We start from the raw sequence: 14,076 nt of genomic DNA, 5'->3' as shown, positions 1-14,076 counted from the left end.
GGCGTGAAAGCAGGAGAGGGATGATTTGCAGCAGAACACCAATTTCGCTGATTATACGCTGCGCCGACACACCATCAGCACGAGGGGGGCAGCTGATGGGCTCGGCAGCGCCGGGCGCTTAACGTGCCGCCTTGTTTTTGCCTTGCTGTCATCTCGTGGCATTAATGGCTTCGCTGCTAGATTGCATGACCCCAAAGGACAGCCAGCTCCCTCCTTCTTTCCTCTGCCTTCCTTCGCTCCCCGTGCCTGCGCGCGGCCGTGCGCCTCTAATGGCAGGCTTTGTTTTAATGGAATCTCAATGACACGTCTGCAAGGACAGAGAAACCACAAGCACCCCGTGAATTATTTTGGCTCTCCCTTGATAAGCTGGTGACCTGTTCCAGCAGTGAAGCCGGGGGGCTATTGATTCGGCTCAGGGCAATTGTGTGGGGTTTTGCTGAATTGGCTCGGCACCTTGGCCGGAGATTGCACCTATTTTCCCGACAGGAATGAAAAGCTGCTGAGCATTTCTGTCTGCCTGCCTCCCAGCAGGACTGCGAGATGAGGAACTGCTCCAGGAAGGGTTAGGGTGTCAGATAAATACTGCTCAGCTTCCCAGTTGTAGGCCTTAATTCACCATCACCATTGAATTCATCACCAGAGATGGTTCCTGGGCTGGAGGAGCCAAGGTCTCCCTCATCCCCAGGAGCAGAAATATGTCCTAGAGGAGTCCTTTTGTCCATGTAGGAACAAGACATGAGCACGCACTGTGCCACCTTTCTTTCCAAGCAGAAAAAAAGCCCCGTGCATGGTTCAGAGGTGAATCCTGAATGGTTTCAGAGGGGAACCCTGCAGGAATACAGCCTCAGGAAGGGCAGGGGAAAGCCCCAGTTTGGGGCAGGGGCAACCAGGCAGCTCCAGCAGTACGGACCCTGCAGGCACACAGCTCCTCTCGTGCTTGTGTCTACCTCCTAAGAGGTCAGGGAAAGTGACAGGGTTTGTCGTGACCACTCTGAAATTCATGGTATTGGGTCCCTCCCCAGTTCTCTGCTGAGATCCCTGTACCCGGAGTGGTTTTGGGGCAGCACATGGGTGTGCTCCAGGACCAGTCTCTGTGAGTGGTTTATGAACCAGGGCAGATCCACCTCTACCTGAGATTCAAGGGATTTTGTGCAAACCACAAAGCTGGACCCTGGTTCTGACACCACCTCAGGGTAACGTGGCCCTTGTCTGGTCCCTGCTGGCCTCCTGGTGTCTCCTGAGCCCATTCATCTGGTCTTACACATATGTCATCGCTGATGTGTCCTCCATGTGCTGCTCCAGGAGGCTCTGCAGATGTCTTCCACACCCTTCAGCATCTCAAGATGCCTGTGTTCAGGCACTTCAGCATCTCAAGTTGCCTATTTTCAGGCAACTGGAGAGGGTCTTTGGTCTCCAGTGCCTGTAACTGTAGGAGCACAGACACTTACTTTTAGGTACTGAGATCTGTGTGTTTCCATCCATCTGCTAATCCTGCCTAGGGATTCAGTGTATTGTTAATAACGTGGCTAGCAGGGGAGGAGGGAAGTGTCTCAATTTTCAGGCTTATTCAGCCTTGAAAATACCATCGCTGCGCTGTTGGGGAACGGCGGTGGCGTAGCTGCTTGCAAAGTGCCTCGGGATAAGTGGGTGCTTCGGGTAGCAAGGCAAGGAGATGGAGATCCCACAGCAGAACCTGGTCTTGGGTGAGCCAACAGCAGTGGTTCCCCACCCTTGCAAGAGGAATTATTTGGTGGTGAATAGTTGCATACCCCTCTTCTCCAGCTTCATCAGCTCAGTCAATAACAACAGCCCACGATGTTCCTCCCTCCCTTCACTGGGGGCTCCTTCCTTTCTCTTTTGTCTTCAACTTCCAGATTCCTCTGAAGCCTCGGAAAGCAAAGATCCCTGCTCTCTGTCCTTATCTGCAAGGTGAAAGGAGGATGAAATTGTCTTCTGCCTCCGGGAAGATAAGTCACGTTGGACTCTTCCTCTTTAGAAAACTCTCTAATGCCATTTATCAATTAATTACTGGGTTGCATTTATGCCCATTAATTCCCCTCGCTGTCTTTCATTTTTGGAAATGTCTGTGCAACTCAGGATCTAATTGTCCTGGTCTTTCATTGCTTTCTTTCTCATTTTCAAGTTAAGTGGATGCCAGAGCCTTCTAAGGCTGCTCTTGTATTTCCCTTGCAGATGCCTCTGGCCCCCCTTCTCCTCCACCCTGGTCGTGCTCAAAGAGGATTTGGCTGGGTTTTTGTGGGGGGAGTGGATTAAACTGTGTGGCCCGAGCTCTGAATCCTAATTCTGCTCCTGAAACAATCAGAGAAGCATTTTCACCTGGAAGTTTTTACACCAAAAAGTTTTTTGTTTTTACTTTCAGGTCACCTGCTAGATGCTGGGGTTTTGTATCAATCTTGGCTCATTGTTTGGGTCCAAATAACCAAAACGGACAATTTTGAAAGGAAAAGCTTCTATTTAACTATTTTTTTTCTTCTCTCCAAACAGTTTCACGTCTCCCTTTGAAACAATATTTCACTTGCTTCACTTCAACTTAAAACACAGAAGTATTTATTTTAAATGGAAAGAAGTTCCCACCTAAACAAAAATGGACTTATTTTGTTCAAATGATTTGCCAGAGAGAAATTGAAAAGTATACCTTTCAGATAGGTCCAAAAAATGTATTTCTTCAGCTCAACCACTTAATCATAGAGCTTTTCTCGCCCCCCACCCCACAATCACCATCCCTGATGCCACTGGGATGAGTAGAAATGTTGCCATTTAAGCCTTTTTTTTTTTTTTTGGCAGGGAAGGATTTTCTCATCTTTCTGGTGTTAACCAGCTTTTTGAGACGTGAGCAGAGTCAGTCCCCCGGGACAACATGCAAATTCAGCAAGAGCTCAGATTTTCAGGCTCCTTTTCCCAGGGTGCCCAGTGGGTTTTTGGATGCCATTGTATCGAAAGCCAATTAGAAGAAAATCTTTTGTAAAAGCCCTGGCTTTGAATGGAAAGAAGAGGGACGTGAATTTGCTAATGCACCGGAATCCTCTTGGTTCCTACTGAGATAGAGCTGGGTCTGGTGGGCACAGATGTGCACGTGTCACAGTCCAGGTGGAGATGAGATGTAATGAACAAAGAGAGCTTCCTTTTACGGTGTTTTCACCCCAAACCATGGGTGGGCGGTTGCTTTTGTGTCCCCAGTGGGTCAAGGAGCTATGAGAACTTTTAAATAGGAACAAACGGGCATTTCTCAGCAGAGGTCTTGATGCATCAGATACCTGAAGCAAGGCAGTGAAACCAGGAGCCTAAAGCAGGGGACATTTGGGGCATATCCCCTGCCAGCAGGAGGGTGGTTGAGCACAAATCCATGCTGGGGCCACAGGGCAGATGTCCCTGGTCTCCTTGCTGTTGTTAGTGATAAGAAATGCCTCCAAAAGGAGAGGATCCAAGCTCAGGAGGTGTGAATCCAAATGTATTTCTCAAACCAAGTGTCTGGAGCTGGGAAACCATTGCAAGCCCTCATATTAAAGGGAGAGACGTATATCTTAAGGTCCCAAGAGTCTTTAGGTTAAATAATGATATACACAACACTGCCCCTGCCCTTGCTGTGTGAATTTAGGACCATCTTTTTTCCCTGTCCATGACTCAGTTTTTCTGCTGAGGGAATGGTGGTGGGGATAAATTTATTTTTCTTGCTTCATAAAGGCACTGGTACCTCTCAGTCTTTACAGGTGCTAAGGATCAGCAAAAGCTGTGTTAGCCCTGGGTCAAATGGGACAGATATTTAACAATACACTCTTGTGTGGAGTCCAGAAGAGGTGGGAGGTCCTGCTGAGATGGAAGGGGGCTGGAAAAGTGGGAGAATGGGGGCAACAGAGGGAAATGTACCCCAACACGAGCTGCTGGGCTTGTTGTCCTCAAAATCAGGTTGAAATTGTGCTCAGGTCTGATATAGGCTCTAACCCTGGCCATGAACTTCACTCAAGAAGAGGCACAAAAGCATCCTGGCAAAGCGGGGCTGCAGACAGGCTTTGAGTTAACTGTCAGTCTAATTAGTGGGTCTCATTCCCCATTTTCCACTGAGCCCTGGCTGCACTTTGAAAGCAGCTGCCGTCGACTGCGGCTTTGCGCCTGCTGCCTCTGTGTCTTTTTTTTTGGTTTTGTTTTTGTTTTTGGTGGCTAATGACAAAAATGTGCTGTTTGAAAGCCTTCCCGGATCCTTGGAGGAGGAGGAGGAGGTGGTGGTGGGAGCAGACCATGTGGTGCTCATTGCTTGGGGCTGATCTCCTGCCCACGGAAGGCAGGGATAATTCTTCAGGGGCCAAACTGGAGGAGGAAGACTTCCAGGTATAATTAACACCAGAGATTCTGGTGTTAAAAAACACCAAACCCACCACCCTGGGGCTATCTCTGCTGCCATTCCCGTTTGCTCCTAGCTCAAAAAAAATGGATTTTTCATCACCCATCCGTTCTTTAAATCCTTCAGTCCTTCAGGGTGAGTTATCACAGGGCAGTGCATCCCTCTCCCAGGCTCACCCCTCTGCCGTGGGAGGATTTATTCGCCCTCATCCCAGCTGGGCTGTCTCAAGCCATCACCACGGCACTTCCAGGCTCCACGCCAGCTTCGTGCCTGGTGCCGGCTCCTCCCGATGTGGGAACACGCTGCTGGATGGAGGGAGCCCCTCAGAGGACCAAGGGCAAGGCCATCCCATAAACATCACCCTACAGTTATTTTTCATTATGAGGAGGTTGATACGGGAGGGAAATTAAGCTGCTTCTTGCCCCTGTGCCTCCTTGCTAAGGGACATTCAGCTTCTCGATGCATTTTTCTTTGGCCCACAGCAGATAAAGCTGGCTCTCACCCTGAGAAAATGAAGTTTCTTCTCATCCTGCAGGATGTTTGAAAAGGGGTGGGATGCAGCTTAGAGAGGACCAAGTTCTGGAGGAAATATCCTGGGAAATATTCTCGAGTTTCCTTTTAGTTCCTAAATCCCTTGGGTACCACCACGGCAGAAGAAGGCAGAGGCCAAGCAGCTGCTTGTGGGATGAGGAGAAGGTGAACCTGTTTATGGCCATGTTGGATGCATTTTTTTTAATGGATTTTACCAAAGTCCTGGCCTTCTTGAGGTACGTGAATAAAGACAAGAAAAAATAAACCACACCTGCAGTTTTCAGCCATTTGTCTTCGTGCATCCCTGATATATTTCAATAAAAAGGGCCCTGTTTGGATGCTCCTGCATGGCTGGAGGGTGTCCTCTCTTCTCAAAGTGTGCAAAAAGGGATGTGAAGAGGCACAAAAGCTCCCTTTATTCCCAGGCTGCCTGCAGGCTGGGGGCACAAATGCTGATGTGCTGGACCAGTTTGGGGCTGGAACTGGGAACGTGGGGCCTCCTGGGAAGCTGTGAACCTCCCGAGCACCACCACCATGCTCAACCCATCTGTAAGAAGTCATGATAACCCAGCGTGTTGGGTGGCATCCCCTCGGTTTCAGGCAGATGACACTTGCTCTCCATTGATGCCTGCCTTAAATAACTCGCAGGGCGGTTCTGCAATTTCGGCAGAGGAGGCATCTGTATGTGTGAACGGGGGGAGATGGAGCGAATGTGTAATTGGGCTTAATCTTTCCACACTCAAGGAAGCAACAAAACATCTCTCTTCGTCTATTTAGTCAAAACATGGCAACAGCATTGCTCTGCTGCTCAGGAACAATAAAGATGCAAATAATGTCAACATCTCCCAGGCTTTTGCCAGGACGTTTACTGGGGAGAATATTATTGCGTTCTGATTGCTTTGTGTGAAATCCACTATCGCTGCCTGTGCGTGGCTTTGCTTCTCGAGGACACTGAACTAAATTGAAATGAAAATGAGACCCATCACGTCTGCTGCTCGGTGCTCCGACTTACGATTTAGCTCTGGAGGCAGGGCTGAGGTCTTTGGCAGTGGGCAGAGGGCAGGAGTGCAGGTGTGGTTTGTGGTGTGAGGCTTGTGTGTGTGTGCCTGGGGGTGGAAGGGTGTCTGGTGCACGTGCTGGCATGTGGATATATGGTGCACGGTGAAGGGAATGCAGCTGATACATTTCCAGTCTCCTTCAGCTTCTTTTTTGGCTGCACTGTGGCTAAGCTGAACATGTCCTGGTTAGTAGGGTGACCTGGGAAGGTCACAGGATCACCAGGATTACCCAGGGCTGTACCCAGACAGCTTTTGAATATCTCCAGGGAAGGAGAATCTACGACCTCTCTGGGCACTCTGTGCCACATCGCCTTCAGTCCTGAGGGCATACTAAGGCAGGTCTACACTTCAAACAGGAGCAGTATATGGAGAAGGGTAAAGTCTACCCTGTCCTGAGTGCTGGAGGAGCTTGGCAGCAATGGGAGGAGAGGGGAAGGGATCTTGGTCTCAGAAACATGGATAGAGCAAGTTATCAGCATTTCTGAGCTGCATTTACGTTTTCTTTTCTCTAGAAGGTGGGGGAAATTTGGGGGTCTAATTTTGCTTTGGGCACTAGGGCATCCCTGTGACATTGTGGTTTGGGACTGGTTGGAAAAGAGTGTGCTGGTCTCAGTTGAAAGGGCTGGGTTTCCCAGCTGCCTTCTCTCTGCATTAATATCTAATGGAATCAAACTCCTTTACTGGACAGGGCTGGAAAAATACCTGACGAATACAGAGCCAGAGCTTTGGGATAAGGAACATGGGCATGAGAAGGTGGGTTGGGTGGGGATGCATAAGGTGGTCACTGAGCGAGGTCAGAAAGATGGAACAGGAAGGTCAGAGGACTTTTGAACAATAAAAAATGGAGATTTTACAGGCTCAGTGCTGAATGAAGGAGTTTAGGGATGGGGAAACACTGCCCCGAGGGTGAGGGTGACTTACTGCCCTTACTGCCCTGCCAGCACCAGCAGCGATGCCTCCTGCTGATGGAGGGACCTGGTGGCCTCCCTGTCCTGGGAAGACCCAGGAGCCAGCGGAGGTTTCTGTCAGCACTGTGACTGTCAGCTCCTTCCCCGAAAGAATTTGTTACCCATCAACAACAGCCACGAACTGCTCGTCACCTGTGATGCCGAGGGCTGCATCATATGACTTTAATTACTGCTGATAGGAGGCAGTGACAGATATTTATCCAAAAAAAGAATCAATTGCTGCTGAATGAAATATTTAGCTGAGAGGTGAATGGCATCTCTGATTGAGGAGTTGAAAATTTCGAGAAAAGAGGTGAAATGATGCACATTAACCAGATATCTGGTGCACGCATGAGGTTCATTTTCTAATATCTAACGTAAGATGTTTTCCCCGTGTCAGCGTGCTGCTCTAGCTGTGCAGAGGAATGATTTCCCAGTAGCATGGGCTGGTTAACAAAATTCTGGCTTCCAAACACTCTCTCCTACCAGAATAATACTGATAGACTTAAGTAGATTTAAACTTTATATAGAAGGACTTGATTTCTTGCCAAGAAATTTAGAAACAAAACAAGATGTGCTCCTCAGTTTGTCTTGAGTTGACTTCTGGATTTTAATTGTTGACAAGTTTTTTGGAAAGTGGAAGGCTCATATTTGAAATGCAAGAGTTTTCCTGGGTATTTCATTAATTCCCAGCATGAGAATAAGGAAAGATGAAGTAGGAGAGCTTTCCCTAGAAAAAAAAGACTGAACAGAGACATTCATTTTCAAACACATATTTGGACCTGAAACCCTGTTCAGCTCTGCCAAACGCACAGATCCTGTGTCTGCCCCTTTCCCCCTTCGTTCCATTTGTGTTTCCCTTTACCTCTTTCTGGCAAGGAATCCCATGGTAAATATTTTACTCAGCTGTATCTCAAGCCAGTGAGTTTCAAAGGGACTTCTTGATTTGTTTGGCTTCTTTTCATGTAAGGAGTAAAGGTTGTACTGTGGCATGTGCCTGCACTGTTGAGAGACAGAGGCCATTAAAATCTGAAGGAAAATAAAACCAAACAATGTAGGTGTCTTTGCTGATTTTGTAAAGAGGTTTAGGCTCCTTACAACCATTTTTTTTTTTCTCACAGATGAAACTTTCTGAGGTGGTCTTTGGAAAAAAAAAAAAAACCACAGGCTGAGCAAGTCTTTCCCCTTCCAATACCATAGGAGTGATGTCTTCAAAGATGTTTGACAAATCACCTAAATGGCACCTCTCGTCCCTGTGCTCGCACTGCTGCCTTTAGTCAGGGCAGGGTTTTTTCTACCTTTTCCAGGGTTTGTGTGACTTTCAGTGCATTTAACTCCTGGGACACCTGAGAGCATCTCCAATAACACTAGATGCCATGGGTGGGAGTTAGCTCACAGGGCTCAGACTAGTTGACCAAACATTTCTACTGCAATGTCCTCAGGTGTTCTGCCTGGCCTGCAGCTGCTGTAGGTAGGTACCCAATTATGCAACAAGTATTTAAGCACCTATTAAAGCACTGGAGGTCCACAGAGCCACTCATTCCCTTGAAATTAGACTTCTCAGGTCAATGGAGTGGTACTTGAGGATCCCTTGACTGGGTCTCCAAAGTCTACGGAGGTACTCATACACTTGGTGCATGTGTGGACACCTACATGGGGACATCTAAATTGAAATGAATGAATTAAATTCCACTTGCAAGGAGTGGAGGGTGAGCTGGACTTGACCATCTGCACTCAGATCTGGAGCTATAACTTGGCAATCCCTTTGCTAGGCAGGAGATGAAGAAACACCCAACCCATCATCTCCACCTTCCACTGCAGGCCAGGATGACTAACGGAGCTGGGAGTCCTCCAGAAAGCTTGAACAAAAACAAGGCCTTGCAACATGCTTGAAAACAATTGAATTATTGTGCTTTAAAGAATTACTGCCCAGTAGTAACCTATCCCGGCACTTTTAAGTTAGGATGTGCTGGTTTCAGCCACTGGGGAGCCGTGGTAGTTTGCTCCTGTTGAGTCATGGACCTGGACAGATCTCTCTATCTACAGAAAGGATCCTGGATTAGTTCAAGATCCATTGGGGTGGAGAACCAGTTCCTTCAGTATCAGTGGACTTTTCCAGCATAAATCATTTATTTAAGTTATTTAAGGAATTGCTTGTTGGGAACAGGGGTAGCTATCTGCATCATCCTGCATCATTCAAGGCAACGAGGGTCATGGCTGTAGATGCCAAATCAGGCTCAGGGACACCTAGCATGAGCTCCAGTGTGGTCTTCACTCATGTAGCCAGTTTCTGATGCTATTGGGCCTGAAATACCCAGTGCTTCAGCTTACACAGAGCACTATCAAACAGGAATATTTTCTTTATGTCCTTTGCCTCCCACATGTTTTTGGTCTCTTTGGGTCACCCCACCCCCAGCCAGCTGCTCCCTCTCCCCACAAATCTTTCCCCCCTTTGCACAGGCAGTGTCAGCACAAATGCCCACACTGCTGTGGCTACTTGCCCCGAGCAATACTTGAGCAAAACATCCTGAAATGGATGTTCTTATCTGGCGTCTATTGTGTGCAGAAGGGAATGGATTCCTTGCTGCTAATTGCCAATGCTCTCTGCAATTTGTTGCACATTATTCCCTTTTCCTCCTCTAATTAATGATTGCTTTGTGTTCTCTCTGCTTGTTTTGTGGCTCTCACTCTTTCCCCAGCTCATCTCTTTGCTATGTTTTTCCTCTGAGGCTGCTTCCTCCCAGCCCTCCACCACCTCAAAACAGCTGTTTGCTCTCCTGGGGGCACCTTTTCCAGCTAAACCACTACTGTTTCCAGCACACCAAGGTTTTTATCACATCTACTTATCTTTTTTTTTTTTTTCTTTTTTCTTTTTTTTTGGTTAGTCCTCTTGATTGCTTTCTCCCCAACTGTTCCTTAAATGCTCCTTGCATTTCTGCTTTCAGAGTGTGCAGAAATTGTCCAATCTACTCTCATTTGGACTTGGGTTTGCATTTGTAGAAATTGCCCTGAGTGTTCTCGGTTATTTTATTTATTTATTTTTTTTTTCAGAGACTTCTAGCTGATGCTGTTTCAGATTAGGGATGGAGCTGGCAGTCCTGAGGTACCTTGGATGTGAAATGAGGGGATATCCAGGAAGCCCTGCACATGCCATCCTCCTCCAAAGCTGTCATGGTAATTAGCTGGATATGGAGTCCATGACACGAGAAGCTCATTGCCCAGCTGGAAAACATTCAGAAACTGCCACTAGGTAGATCTGTGTTGCAGTGAACCTGCTTTCCCTTGCAGGTTTGCAATGCGCTGGGGGGCTGCAGACTTCTTGGATGCCTCCACCCAGCACTTGGAAGTGGTTTTGGTCCAGCAATGCTGAGATCTTTGTACAACATCCTGCTTTTTCTTGTGGGAGCTGTACAGGGAGAGACGTGGGTTACATGTCAACATGGATTTCATTGTGTCCATCATCGGAGCCAATTGCAGTACAGCTCTGAGGCAGAAACGAAGCAGATTTGGCAAGCACAGCAGCTTTCTCAGGTTATTAATGTTTAGCAGTGCTCAAACTAAGCTGTGATTTGGGTCAGACCTTGCTGAATGCAGACACTGCGAGCTCAGCTGTGCCTCGGGAAAGAAAGCTTCAGGTCCATCAGTGGTGGCAGAGAGCCCTGGGCAAAGGACTTCCACCTCCTGACCTCGTTGTCTTCCCTCGGCTGTGGCTCTGCTGGACCTGCAGATCCTTCCCCAGCTCCTGCTGCTGGGGGCAGATTTCTCACACTTTGATCCTTGCCTTCCTCCATCTCCTTCCCCAGGGACTAAGCCTGTCTGCTGCTGCCTGCATTTCACATTTCTGAGCTCGGGGAAAACCAGTCCCTTGTCATGTCCAGCATGAAAGAAGACAGTCCACATCAGGCCAGTTTGAAAGACTGCTCAACCACATGTCCCACTCTGGGCCTGGTTGGTAGCAGATGTCTAAGGCAATGAACAGGAACAGTGTAAGCACGCAGTGGGACTCCAGCAAGTCTCCAGCCACAAAGAATTTCCCATAAATCAGGGCTTTCCTGAATCAGAATGTGGCCTTGAGGTTTACCTGGTGGGGATTTCTTCCTTGAATATATCCCTAAATTTGTCAGCAGGCACAAGGGAGCCTGCTACTTTGGGAGTGTTTTTCTCCCAAAACACTGCAGGAACCAGAAGCTATGTGTGCAGCCCTGGCATTAGCAGACAAGCAGCCTGGTCTGACCTGCATCCACCCTCCCTACACCTGGGAGAACCAGAAGATGTGGGAGGCTTGGTTGGTTTGATGATCAGCTGGGGATGCACATGTGAGGATGTAAATACCCCGTGCAAAAGGCTTGATTTGCTTTCTGGATGTGTGCCTTTCACTGTGACATGCTCATGACACCACAGCAGAGCCCTGGACACATGGTCACACCATGAAATTTTGGCTAAGACAAGCCTGGTTTCTCCAGATTCCCAACACCTTCTCTCTGAGACAATTTCTGACTTTGCAGGGGCACAGCTTGGGGCTCTGAATCTGGAAAGGACAACTCTGAAGGCTGCCCATGCAGGAGGAGATGCAATGGTTAAGGCACACAACCAGCTGCTCTGACCCCCAGGAGGTGCAGTAGGAGTCCCTACCTTCTTTCTTAAGAAGTCAGATATCCCTCCAAGGTTTTATTTCACCATCTAGTGCTGACAAGGCACAGAAGCCAAGAATCCTGCTTTCTTACCTGCCAGTCTAAGCACCCTGATTCTCAATTCTTCCCTATGTAGGCGTGCTTGCTTTTATGCAACTTCCAAGTCTGTATCTTGACCCTGATGGCTGGAGATGGGAAATGTGAGGACCTGCTAGTGACACCTGGGACGAGGACACAGGGGTGTCTGCTTGGTTGCTCAGCCACACAGGGCACAAGCTGCTTGGAAAGGCAGTGATGCTCGTTCCTGGGGGCTGTGCTGTGAATCCAGCTTCAACAGGAACTGCAGAGAATTTGTGAGTCAGGAGCTGTAGTCCTCTTCTCTACTTGAACTGCTTGAGGTTTGCTTGAGAAGGGCTCAAATGATGGCAAATGGGAGGTTTCTGAAATTTTAGCTGGCCAAGCAGTCATCCTCATCCTCATCCCCTTCTGCTTCAGGGCTGGTGTGGATGTGGCAGGGCAGGAGAGGTGCTCAGTGAGCCACACTTTAACCCCTTAATCTCTTCCCTTCACAGCCTCGCTATAAATCTGATATTCTCCCTTAGCAGCTCCAGGCCTGCTGTGTTTGGGGAGGAGGGATGCTATTTCTTGCCAAAGAACATGACCACCCAGGGATGGACTTTTACCCGTGGCTTCTGCTCTGCACTTGCTAATGCAGGCCGTTAGGTGCCCTGCCATGCTGTGGCAGTAATGGACTGTGGCAATCTCAGCATTTCCCTGGGTAAATGTTTAGCATTCCCCATCTGCTCCTTTAAAATAATGCAATTTAGCCTAATTTTTGGTGTCAAGGCATTTGGTTAGGGAAATTATATTCTGTCACCAAGGTGTCAGGCTTGTCTGGGTTTTAATAAAATTATGACACCCTGTGCAAGATGGTAAATGAGCAGCTCCCGTGTTTGAGCCCTGCTTCAGACCAGTGGTTTTTTGCTGCGGTCCCGGAGTAAACACTAGATGACAGTCCTGCAGGAGCAAAGCAAATGTGTTGTGACTAAGAATCACCTGCCACACGGCTGGGAACAGTGGGACACAAATAGGTTCCGGCACTGGCAGCAGGTCCCACTTGAAAAAGTTTCTGGGATCAGCGGCTGGGCTGCTTTGGAAGTGATTTATTCTTAACCCTTTCCAGGGAAGAGGGGAAAAATCAGGGATGTCTGAGCTCAGGGTGGAAGGAAAGGCAGTGGGATGCACCACGGAGAGCTGGTCACGATGGAAAATAGAGAGGGGGTGGGATAGAGCTGCTCTGCCAAAGCCCCAGTGTGAGGCAGGGGAGGAACTGGGGAGACCTGGAAATGACCAAACGCTTGGTTTTTAATGATGATAAGAAACAAACATGCCTTGGGAACTCTAAGGGTGTTTTGTCAGAACTCTTTTTCAGGCTTTAAAACTCCAATAAAAAATAAGGGGCTGGAAATCAGCCCCTGTATTGTAAGGACATAGAATCATAGAATATCCCCCAAGCCCATAGAAAATCCTAAGCCCAGTGAAGGTGGAGTTTTTTTATTCCTGTTATTTATTTATTTTATTTTATTTTATTTTATTTTATTTTATTTTATTTTATTTTATTTTATTTTATTTTATTTTAATTTTTATTCCTCTTTTTTCCTTTTCTTTCTTTCTTTCTTTTTTTTTTCTTTTATTTTTTCTTTTATTTTATTCCTGTTTCTTAGCCACAGGAAGGAGAGCTCCTGCAAAGCCACTGTCTCCACACAGGGGGAAAATTATGCTTTATTTATTTTATTTTGTGAAAAGGGAAGGAATTTTCTGCACTAACGCCAGGAGTGGAAGTCACACCTGACTCTTATTTTGACTGGCAACTCAGATGCAAGCCTGGAGGAGAACAGAAACCCCGTCTGAAAATACGGAGCCATAACCAACTGGGGGGCTCAGCCCTGTCCCCTCTGGCTCTAGGGGCAGGCCCGTGGCTGAGCGTGGTGTCTGCGCACATCTGCTGCCCCTGCTGATGACCCTTTTTTACATAAAACAAACTGTGTCAATGAGGAACACATGTTAAGCAAAAACCCTATCACCCAAATGGAGATTTAATGCATGTTTTGATCCAGGGCCAGCTCACTGCTGGCTGGGAGCTGGCATCATCCCACCAGCCTCCTGCTGCTGGGCGCTTTACACCAGGGAAGGAGCTGGCCCTCGATTACATTTCACCTTGGAGCTGATTTTTTTCACCTTCCAGAGTGGATGGGATGCTTTTCCCTCCGGGAAATCCCCAGCCATCAGCACTGCATGGGGTCAGCTCTGTAATAGCCTGGCCGAAATGATTGGTGGCACTGGGCAGAGGTTTTGGGTTGCCCCATTTTGGGACTGAGCCCTCAGCTTGCCCCATACCCATCCCATAGCTGAGGCTGCCAGGATTGCACTTTAATCCCTAAATCTCACCCAGGACTCCCAGGTTTGTGGGAAAGGCTGAAGTTTCTATCCCATAATTGCTATTTTCTCGTATTTGCCTCTGAACATGGGTCCCATCGCCAGTCAGCTCTTTT

The sequence above is a fragment of the Aythya marila genome (assembly GCF_965140915.1).
Source record: "Aythya marila genome assembly, chromosome: 4".
NCBI classification, from domain to species: domain Eukaryota; kingdom Metazoa; phylum Chordata; class Aves; order Anseriformes; family Anatidae; genus Aythya; species Aythya marila.
This window is presented reverse-complemented; position numbering follows the sequence as displayed.